Source organism: Sorex fumeus, unplaced genomic scaffold (assembly GCF_029834395.1).
Source record: "Sorex fumeus unplaced genomic scaffold, SorFum_2.1 ptg000122l, whole genome shotgun sequence".
Lineage (NCBI taxonomy): Eukaryota > Metazoa > Chordata > Mammalia > Eulipotyphla > Soricidae > Sorex > Sorex fumeus.
The window spans coordinates 7,318,170-7,329,792 of NW_026606179.1; positions in this window are offsets into that span (position 1 = coordinate 7,318,170).

Below are 11,623 nucleotides of genomic sequence, written 5' to 3' on the forward strand. Positions count from 1 at the left end.
CATATGAGGTATCTGAACCAGGCAAGGCAAGCAGCCTACCTGCTCTGATATTGCTCTGGCCTAGGGTTTTTACCTATCATGCCAAGTTATAAGAGTAGATCAAGCAAGGTCTTTGCTCCGTGCTCAGGAATCATTATGGTAGTTTTTTTGGTTTGTTTGTTTTTTTCTTTTTGGGTCATACCTGGTGCTCTACATTCAGGAATTACTGCTGGCGGTGCTCAGGGGACCATATGGGATGCTGGGAATCAAACCCGGATAAGCCACATGCAAGGCAAATACCTTACCCACTATACTATATTCTTGAATGGGACTAGGAAATAGAAACAGGGGAGAAGAGAATTGCCCTGATAGTATAGAGAAACATGTTTCTGGGTAAGGAGTTCCTGGGAATGGAGGATTAGTCAGAGCCTTCATTAAGTTCCAGATAGGACCCATATGTTGGGCAGATGACTGCTGGATTATAGAGAACCTGAGACACTTGTTCTCCAGGAGGTTGTTCAGAAATTTACAAAAGTGATCTTGCAGGGCTAAGTGTCTTCAACACTCAAGCAAAGTCCAGAATATAACTGTCAACTGACTCACCTGCAATGCCTCCCCTACCATCTGGCCCCAAGGGTAAACAGTATCCTGACTGGTAATCTCAGAGTTTTGCTTTTGTATATTTTATATGTGGTATTGATTCAGGCAGGTAGATTAGGTAAGGGTCTCCGTATATCTTGGCAGTGAAATTTCTGGGAAGTATTAAAGCCACCAGTTTTAACTTTGACCCACCTTGTGGATACAGTGGATACAGAAAGCAAGATGTGGTAAGACCTCCTGCAGCCGCCCCTGAGGAGACTGAACCCATCCCTACAGAAAGGGCCTGAGGAAATTACTTGAGAACTTCCTTTAATCTAATTAAACCTTAGCTAGCCCAGACCAGCGAAGGGTGGACTCACCATCAGAGAGAAGATTCAGCACGGACAAAGGTCTAGAAGAGGAGTTTTCAAAGTGGATCAGTGACCACAACCACTCCCAACTCTACTCGCTTAGCAACCCTATATTTTTATCTAGCTAGAAAGCCCCACTTGGGGACGGATTGGAAAAATCCTGAAAAAGCCACCTTGAACAAAGGATGGGCAGGCATATGCTGCCCAAGCATGCCTAAGCACGTGTGGCGCCCGCATCTCCCCTCTTGAGATGTGTAATTTCATGCTTCCATATCTAATACTGGGATGTGTGTAGGTGCTCTCTCCACCTTTGGAGAAGCCTGCGTTCCCGCTTGAGCACCTCTCTCTCTCTCTCTCTCTCTCTCTCTCTCTCTCTCTCTTCCTTTCTAAAAGCCTCCAAATAAAATGTTTTATTTCACTGTTTGTCTATTTCTGAAATTCTTTTCTGCAAGGCAAGATAAGAACCTGGTAAATTCTGGGTGAGGTCCTCAGACTGACTTTCTTACACAGAGCAGTTCCTCTTCCCAACCGTAGTCCATGGCTTCTGGAGAAACTGGGTAGCAGGGATCATCTCCTATGCCAAGAACAAGCGGACGTCAAGTGTGGCTTGACAGCCACCTCAGGGGCTGTTGGGGCTCTGGCACAGAGCCAGATGCACAGGGGCTCACCACGGACTTTATCAGTCCTAGTCTTCCAAGAGGACCTAAGGGTGGCAGAGGCAGATCAGTAGAAAGACCATCTCCTCTCCACCTCACTTAAGCCACCCATGGGGGCCACCTATTTTATAGTAACAATGTATGTTGTGTTTCTCGGCATTATTTCATGAGCTGGATTTATGCATACTCTAATTCCATGTAGTTAATTTCACAGCTATTTAATATTCCAGTATGTATTTATGCTTTAGCCTATTCTGTAAAACAGTAGTTCTTATCAAGAGGTGATTTGGGAAGCGTTCAGAATAAGAGAAGGAACACATGGAGGGTGCGGGATCCCGGAGGAAAAGAAAAAAGAAAAAACAGGTTCCAAAAAGAGCCGAGAGCACCGGCAAGTTCCAGATGGAGTAGGCGCCGCATCCCGCCTCCCCCAGATGGAACCCTGGTGACCAGAAGCCTCTACAAACACAGCTAGAGTATGCGGGAACGAGGACTTTTTCTCAAAACCGCGCGGCCGCTTATGCGGCCGCGCGACATCTCTCTATATACAAAGTGATCAATGAGAAGTAAACCACCCAATCTTTCTCCCTGAAAATCAGAGTTAAGTTTGGAGCATGGCCACAGCCCCAGAAACACAAGGACTCAATGCAGAAAACAGCAGCTTAGAGCAGAAAAGTGAACGGACGATGAGTTAACCCAGGCCATCATTTCTGCCCAGAGTGGAAAGGGTGTTGCCCCATTCGCCCTCTCTTCTCTAGAAAGAAGGATGGCGGCCGCATGGGAGCCTTGTGGACAGCAGGTATGAGCCGGGGGTGTGGGGGGCGACTAAAACTTCACGAGAAGGGGGGCATTCCGGTCCGTCCTTCACGCCCTACCGAGGTCAACAGTTGCCCCCCACGAGCGACTCCCCAGCACGGCCACAGTCCCAGAAGCACAAGGACTTAATGCAGAACCCGGCAGCTTGGAGCAGAAAAGTGAAAGGACTATGCGTTAATCCAGGCCATCAAGTCTGCCGGAGGGGAAAGGGTGTTGCCCCATTCGCCCTTTCTTCTCTGGAAAGAAGGATGGCGGCCGCATGGGAGCCTTGTGGACAGCAGGTATGAGCCGGGGGTGTGGGGGCGACTAAAACCTCATGGGAAGGGGGGCGTTCCAGTCCGTCCTTCACGCCCTACCGAGGTCACCAGTCACCCCTCACGAGCGGCTCTCCAGCACGGCCACAGTCCCAGAAGCACAAGTACTTAATGCAGAACCCAGCAGCTTGGAGCAGAAAAGTGAACGGACTATGCGTTGATCCAGCCCATCAAGTCTGCCGGGGGGAAAGGGTGTTGCCCCATTCGCCCTCTCCTCTCTGGAAAGAAAGATGGCGGCCACATGGGAGCCTTGTGGACAGCAGGTATGAGCCGGGAGTGTGGGGGCGACTAAAACCTCATGGGAAGGGGGGCGTTCTGGTCCGTCCTTCACACCCTACCGAGGTCACCAGTTGCCCCCCACGAGCGGCTCTCCAGCACGGCCACAGCCCCAGAAGCACAAGGGCTTAATGCAGAACCCAGCAGCTTGGAGCAGAAAAGTGAAAGGACTATGCGTTAATCCAGGCAATCATTTCTGCCCAGAGGGGAAAGGGTGTTGCTCCCTTCCGCCCTCCTCCCTCTGGAAAGAAAGATGGCGGCCACAAGGGGGCCTTGTGGACAGCAGGTATGAGCCGGGGGTGTGGGGGCGACTAAAACCTCATGGGAAGGGGGGCGTTCTGGTCCGTCCTTCACGCCCTACCGAGGTCACCAGTTGCCCCCCACGAGCGGCTCTCCAGCACAGCCACGGCCCCAGAAACACAAGGACTTAATGCAGAACCCAGCAGCTTGGAGCAGAAAAGTGAACGGACTATGCATTGATCCAGGCCATCAAGTCTGCCGGAGGGGAAAGGGTGTTGCCCCATTCGCCCTCTCCTCTCTGGAAAGAAAGATGGCGGCCACATGGGAGCCTTGTGGACAGCAGGTATGAGCCGGGAGTGTGGGGGCGACTAAAACCTCATGGGAAGGGGGGCGTTTCGGTCCGCCCTTCACGCCCTACCGAGGCCACCAGTTGCCCCCACGAGCGGCTCTCCAGCACGGCCACAGCCCCAGAAACACAATGACCTAATGCAGAACCCAGCAGCTTGGAGCAGAAAAGTGAAAGGACTATGCGTTAATCCAGGCAATCATTTCTGCCCAGAGGGGAAAGGGTGTTGCTCCCTTCCGCCCTCCTCCCTCTGGAAAGAAAGATGGCGGCCACATGGGAGCCTTGTGGACAGCAGGTATGAGCCGGGGGTGTGGGGGCGACTAAAACCTCATGGGAAGGGGGGCGTTCTGGTCCGTCCTTCACGCCCTACCGAGGTCACCAGTTGCCCCCCACGAGCGGCTCTCCAGCACGGCCACGGCCCCAGAAGCACAAGGACTTAATGCAGAACCCAGCAGCTTGGAGCAGAAAAGTGAACGGACTATGCATTGATCCAGGCCATCAAGTCTGCCGGAGGGGAAAGGGTGTTGCACCATTCGCCCTCTCCTCTCTGGAAAGAAAGATGGCGGCCACATGGGAGCCTTGTGGACAGCAGGTATGAGCCGGGAGTGTGGGGGCGACTAAAACCTCATGGGAAGGGGGGCGTTTCGCTCCGCCCTTCACGCCCTACCGAGGCCACCGGTTGCCCCCCGCGAGCGGCTCTCCAGCACGGCCAGGACTCCAGAACACAGAAACCAATTTCTTAACTATCTGACTTTCAGTAGAAATACTTCCAGGGTCAATAGGTAAAAGAGCAGAAATCCAAAACCAACATTTAATTCTTGAACCCAGCTGTAGAAAGCAAATCACTTCACAATGCTTTTTCAGCATGTCTGATTTGGGGGGGGGGGGGTAAACTCTAAATAATAGTGGTGAATCTTTTATTGAAACAATGAATCTAATCAAAGCAGATAGAGTGTTAACTAGAATTCATCTGCCTCACAGGGACGGGGAGGGGTGGGGGGTGGGGTTTTATTGGGGTTCTTCATGGTAAAAAATAAGTATTGGTAAAGGGAAATGTGTTTGATATTTGCATGACTGAGACATAAACCTGAAAGCTTTGTAACCTTTCCCACAGTGATTCAATAAATAAAAAAAAAAAACTTAAAAAAAAAAAAGAGGTGATTTGACACCTTAATGGACCTATGGAGATATTAGACTTGCCATGATGATTGCTGAAGGAAGGCAGAAGCTAATAAGGACTAGTGATACAGGATTGTTCCCACAGCAGTAAATTAACTCAGAATATGAGTAGTAGGTTGACATATGTTGGATTATAGTTCTAAGCATTTTAAGAAGTAATATTGATTTGTCCTTTTTCTCCCCACAGGGAGCTTAGTTGTTGGTTTTTTTTTTTTTTTGTCTTTTTGGGTCACACTGAGTGATGCTCAGGGATTACTCTTGGCTTTGCGCTGAGGAATTACTCCTGGTGGTGCTTGGAGTACCATATGAGATACCAGGAATTGAATCTGGGTTGGCTATAGAACCGGATTGTCCACGAGGAAGGAAAACACCCTGCCCTCTGTATTATCACTCTGGCCCCAGCGAGCTTTGGTTTACTGAGTGCTTCCACCACAGTGCTCCCAAGGCACACCCAATTCCATCAGGCATTCCCAGTCCTCTGTATTCATAGTTAACCTCTCCTTTGTGCTGTTCTTCCCCTGTTAATCGTGTATATTCTCAAATCAGACCCTGTAACTTGTGAAGTAAAATTCTTCTAAGGACTCTGGATTTTGTAAATGTAAGTGAAATATTGCTTTTCTCTTTCCTTTATGTCCTTTACATAGTTTATTTTAGAGCAGTGTTCATTTTGTAGAGACACAGGAAGACAGTTCATGCCATGCTTTTGTAACATGGGAGTTAATTGACTCTGAATATTATTTACTCCTGGCCATCCATCATATTTAGTTGACTTACACCTCACTTACCCTTTGTTCCTAACACCCCAAAAGGGGGCTGGTGAGGGATAAGGATGGATCCATGGTAAACCATCAAAGAGGGATAGGCTAAGCGCCATAAGAAGTATAATAAGAGCACAGTTATGGAACAAAATCTGACATGACCTAAAAGTGAGTGACTGAATAAGGACCCTGCTGGGGTTAGGAAAGACTAACCTGGCCTGAGGACTGTAGTCTGGGATACACATCAAGATGTCCATTTTAAAGCTTAATATGTCTTTTACTGTGTTCATGGACTGGAGCGATTGCACAGCGGGTAGGGCATTTGCCTTCCACGTGGGTGACCTGTGTTCGACTATTCCGTTCTCGTGGAGAGTATCTTACCTGCACAGCAAAGTCTGGAAAGCTACCCTTGATGTGTTTGATATGCCAAAAACAGTAACAACAAGTCTCACAAATTGTTGTGCGATGACTGGTGCTCGCTCGCTCAAGCAAATCAATGAACAATGGGAGGACAGTGCTACAGTGCTACTCTGTTTATACTAAGTGACTAGAAACATTAAGATGTAAATTTGTGGGGGGAGGTCACACCCAGCAATGCTCAGGGGTTATTCCTGGCTCTGCACTCAGGAATTACTCCTGATGCTGCTTGGGGGATCATATGGGATGCCAGGGAATTGAACTCGGGTCAGCCAAGTGCAAGGCAAACACCCTACCCGCTATACTATTGCTCTGGCCCCAAGACATAAATTTAAGATGACTGTTTAAATGGATTCTGGCTAAGGAAAGCAGAAAGCAATACAATCTTAGATGGAATTCTGCCCTTCGACAGATCTCCTAGCAGGAATCTAGAATGCTGAGCACTTAGATGAGATTTTGTTCTTGAGTATCTCCTAGAACTTCCCCTGAAAGATGGGCTTTGCATCTGTTCATTGTGTATTGTAATGTTCAACTGTGATTTCTCTATAACTTAAATGCTGTGAGACTGAATAAACAGCCACTGATTACCAAACAGCCTGGTGTCCCCCATTCCTTCATTTGTCCACCACCATCGGCCGACTGGGGGGATGGTGATGGGGCCTGAACACACCAAGGGGACTCTTTGGTCTCCATGTGCAGACCGGTGACGCCCCACCCAGAACCGTGACACATGTATATGCATTTTTGGGGTTCATATTCTAAGATAACTCCATAATTACAAAATCTTGTCTCATGTTCCCAGTATGTATTTATACCAATTAGTGTTTTTGTACCTTGATGTGGTCTTGGTCGCTTTGGCTGCTATAAAATACAACTGAATGTTGTCACACGGGACTTACTCCACTTTGATACATCTCTAGCCCGCAAGCTGTTGGAAAAGGTCTCTGCCTTATTTGGGCTTTACATTCTGGACTCAAGACCATTAGAGCTTCTACCCCATGTTACAGCTTCTTCCACTCACCCAAGGGATAGACTTGGCAGAAGTTTGCCATTCACGGTCATGTGGTGGGTGTGATGTGCTTTTTTTGCCCACAGTTACTTGCTCTAAGCCATTCAGATAACCATTCTCTTGGGGACTCACAGGGCCTTCTGTTCCCATAGGCCATCCCCAGTCTTTTTTTTTCTTTTTTGGGTTACACCTGGTTCTACACTCAGGAATTACTCCTGGTTGTGCTCAGGGGACCATATGGGATGCTGGGAATTAAACCCAGGTCGGCTGCGTGCAAGGCAAACGCCCTACCCACTGTGTTATTGCTCCAGCCCTGCCATCCCCATTCTTACTTGCCCTCCGACACCAGTGTTTGCAACACTCCGTCTTGTGTCACCAGGTCCCCTGGGAGCTGTAGTGGGTTTTATTTATTTATTTTATTTTATTTTGCATTTTGGGTCACACCAGGCAATGCTCAGGGGTTACTCCTGGTCTGCATTCAGGATTTACTCCTGGCGGTGCTTGGGGGACCATATGGGATGCTGGGAATCGAACCTGAGTCGGCCACGTGCAAGGCAGACGCTCTACCTGCTGTGCTATCACTCCATCCCCATGTAGTGTTCATTTTGATAGCAAGGTCTCATATGCTTCCTTTGTGAGGAAGCAACAAATTTTATGTCCTTCCTTTGTTGGGCACAAGTGGGATTGCTAGGGGCCCTGATTTGGACTTCTTAGGGACACGGGGCCGAGACTTTTGGACTGAAAGGAGCAGGTCATTTTGGATATGGGGCAGTCATTCCAGGGGCTATTCTTTCCCACAGCAGGGATAACAAACACAAGGGCACAGACAGGTTGTATAGATTTATCAAGAAGTATGACTAATAGAATTGTGAAGAGCTAGCATTTCCCAGTCCACTAGAGGTCAAACCACATTTACAGTGTGAGATGCTCAGAGAGGCCAGTGGAGTCTACTGGACTTGTTCAAGTTGTCCCCTCACTACCCCCGACAGAGCTTGGGAGGCCCCCATAAAGAAAATTTGGGAAATGTACAGAATGCAATTCCTATCTAACTTCCAGTGAGGTCTTTTGTAGACGTAGAATAGGGAAACTGTAAGGCCAGGTAGGTGACTCACAGGGTTGGAGGGCAAGCTTTGCATGTGGGAGCCTCAGTGGTCCTCAAGCATGTTTTAAAATGCAAATTAAAATAACAAAAAGTTATCACACATCTGTCAAAATGGCTGTAATAAAAATGAACACCAGGACTGAAGCAATAGTATAACGGTCAGGGCACTTGGGTTGCATGTGGCCAAACCAGGCTCCATCTGGGAGGGCCATGTGATACCCCAAGCCCCTCCAGAAGTGATCTCTGAGCTCAGAGTCAGGAGTAAGCCCTGAGCACTGCTGGAAAAACAAACAAAAAGCACCAGAGTCTGGTAGGAATGTGGAGAAACTGGTTCACAAGCAAATTTGAAAAGAGTGGCAGTTTCTGGCAATGTTAAACATGTGCTTGATTACTGGATGGGCGTGTGATTGCACTCAGGCACTTACTCCAGAGAAACGAAGACTCAGACGCGTCACACTACTGGTGACTGTTGTAGATTGCTCGAGGCAACTTTATTTTTTTGTTTTTAGGGGGCACCCGGCTAAGCTGTGCTCAGGTTTACTCCTCCCTCCTCATTCCGGTTACTCTTGGCTCTCTCTACTGCATAGGTCTCCCTCTCCATCTCAGACCCGGGACTGCTCTCTGCATCTCTCTTTATCCTTAAACTCTTAGGTTGCTGCCACTCGTCTCTGCGGCACTGTTTTACCCTCTCTTAGTCTCTTTCTTATCGATTCCTCTTATCTCCGTTGCTTCCCGTGGTCCCGCTTAGTTCTTTCTTGCACTTTCCCTCCCCGTTTGCCCTGTTGCTATGGTAGCTACGGTGCGGCAGGCGTGGGCAGCGCCGCCTCTGATTGGCTGTCTGCCCTGCCAGTGCAGCTCGCCCTGCCCTTCCTATGCATTGTGGGAGTTGGGGTCGTGGGCTGTGTGTGGTGCACAAGAGCGCTCAGTTGTCCGCCATCGCGCCGAGCCCACGGCTGAACCGAGGTTGACGCAGTGGTGTGCAGCGACCGAGCTTCCAGTCATCATGCTGTGAGCTGCGCCAGCATCTTCTTTTGGCGTTCGGGGAGGAGCAGAGGAAGAGAAATCCTTGAAGTGGGAAGAGGCGACGGGAAGTTCCCGGGGTGCGGGAGGAGGCGGGGCGGGGACTGGGAGGGTCAAGGCGCTTCTGTAGAGGAGAAGCAGATACAGAGATGTGGAATGCAGGTGCAGGGATCCGGGATGCAGAGCCAGGCTCGGGAGAGAAGTGGCCATAGTGGGGGTAACAGGGACGGGCGCCCCTAGTGTGACCTGAGGGGGTTTGCCTCTAATGTGACATTTGGCTCGGGTGTGGGGCACCCCTACTGCGAGATCCGGGGCATGTGTGGGCTGGGGTGAGTCCGGGCTCTGCTCCTGCCCGGGAACGAGGGTGCCTTTCCTGGAAGAGGGTTCTGCGGGCTGGAGCGCGCCGGGCATGCGCAAGGCACAGGGTCTGGTCTCTGTCCTGCGCTGTGGCCCTTATGGCTGAGTCCGAACCATATCATGAAGAGTGGTGGTCCTGAAGGGGGCAGATACAGATACAGATGCTTTCGTAGAACTGGCACCACTGAGGGTTTTTCAGATGGCTTTTTGAAAAAAAAATTTTTTTTTTAATGATAGAGCAGTCTTAAAGCAAGGCCATAGAGGGCTAGAGAGTGGGGTGTTAGTGCCCACTGCAGAACCGACTGTGAAGGCTGAGATGAGCAGTGCTGAGAGAGCGGGGCAGAGGGCAGTGTCTCGGAGCCCTGACCTCCTGGCTTTTGCCAATCAGTGTGCCCAGTGTTTACTGAGAGTTGGGCTGTTTCTCTTCCTAATTGTCCTCGGTTGAAACTGAACCGATGAGAGAGCAGTTTCTCCCCTGTGTCCCCACCCTGGTAGGCCTCAGCCTTCCGCTGAACCCTACAGTGGCTTCTGCAGGACAGGACCATCCTAACACTGGGCTCGCACATCTCTCATCTGCTTTGGAGGAGGCCATATAGTTAACCTTTCTATGTTGTTGGAAATTGAATTCCCTGTGTGTTTTGTACTGTTAGACTTTGAATTTTGGGGGCAAGAGAGGTAACTCAGTGGGCTGAGCACATACTAGGTTCTCTCCCTGGTACATCATGGTCTCTGAACACTGGGGTGTGTGTTGCAGAAAAAAAAAGGTTTTGAGATAAGCAAATCTGGTGATGGTAGAATGAATATACATTGTTGGAAAGCCTGGAGAGATAGAGGGGAAGACACCTTGTGGAAAGCCTGGAGAGAGTAGAGGGGAAGACACCTTGCATGCACTCCACCTGTGTTTGATCCCTGGCATCCCATATAGACCCCTGAGTCCTACCAGGAGGAAGCCCTGAGCACTGCCAGATGTAGCTCAAAAAATAAAAATAAACGAACATACATAACTAGGATGAGTTTGCTAATGCTTTAAGATTTTTACATCTGGGCTAGAGCGATAATATGGAATTTCCCTTGCACACAGCCCACCCCAGTTTGATCAGCAACCCACAGGGTCCCCAGAGCATTTCCAGGAGTGATTCATGAGCACAGAGCCAGGGGCAGGTCCTGAGCACTGTTGGGTATGGTCTAAAACCCTATATATTACATCTTTGTTAGTTCATACTATAATTTCCCTCCTTTTATATGACTGGATTTTTTGCATATATGTGGTTCCAAGGATCAAGCCCCAGGACCTCAAGCTTCACATAAGCCAGATACATTCTCTGCTACTGTGCAGTATCCCTCATTCCTAAAATTTCTTGGGGGGACAGAATGAACCACACCCAACAGTACACAGGACTTACTCCTATTCTGTGTTCGCGGGGGGTCATTCCTGTCAGGGCTTGGGTGCCATGTGTGGTACCCCAAGAGATCCTGGGTCAGCTGTGTTCAAGGCACATATCTCCTCTGCTATTTTCTCCAGCCCCTTGAATTTTTTTTTCTTTTTGGTCACACCCAGCGATGCTCAGGGGTTACTCCTGGCTCTGCACTCAGAAATTATTCCTGGCGGTGCTGGGAGAATCATATAGGATGCCCGGGATCGAACCCGGGTCTGCCATGTGCAAGGCAAATACCCTACCCACTCTACTATAGCTCCTGCACCCCCACCTTGAATTTTTTTAAGCCTAATAATATTCTTATAAAATGAGCTTCATCGCCTTTTTTTTTTTTTTTGGCCACACCTGGTAATGCTCAGGGGTTGTTCCTGACTCTACACTCAGGAATCACTCCCAGTAGTGTTCTGGGGACCATATGGGATGCCGGGAATTGAACCCGGATCAGTTGCATTTAAGGCAGGCACCCAACCTACTCTTGTCCTCACTTCATCTCCCTTTTATTTTTGTGTGAGAAAACCTTACTAAAATTTTTTTCAGTGCTGAGCTCAAACACAGAGCCTTATACTTGTAAGGCAAGTTCTCTTCTGCTGATGACTTCAAAATAATTCTGCATGGGCAATAATCCTTCATGGGCTCTGGCTGTGGTGGGACTGATGGATCAGAGGCTCTGTGAGTTTGGGCATGGTGCCCAGCCCTGGTTCTCACCTTGTGACTTTCTTCCTGTCCTCTGTAGGCCTGGACTCTGACTGACATTCTGTCATCCAATTCCAC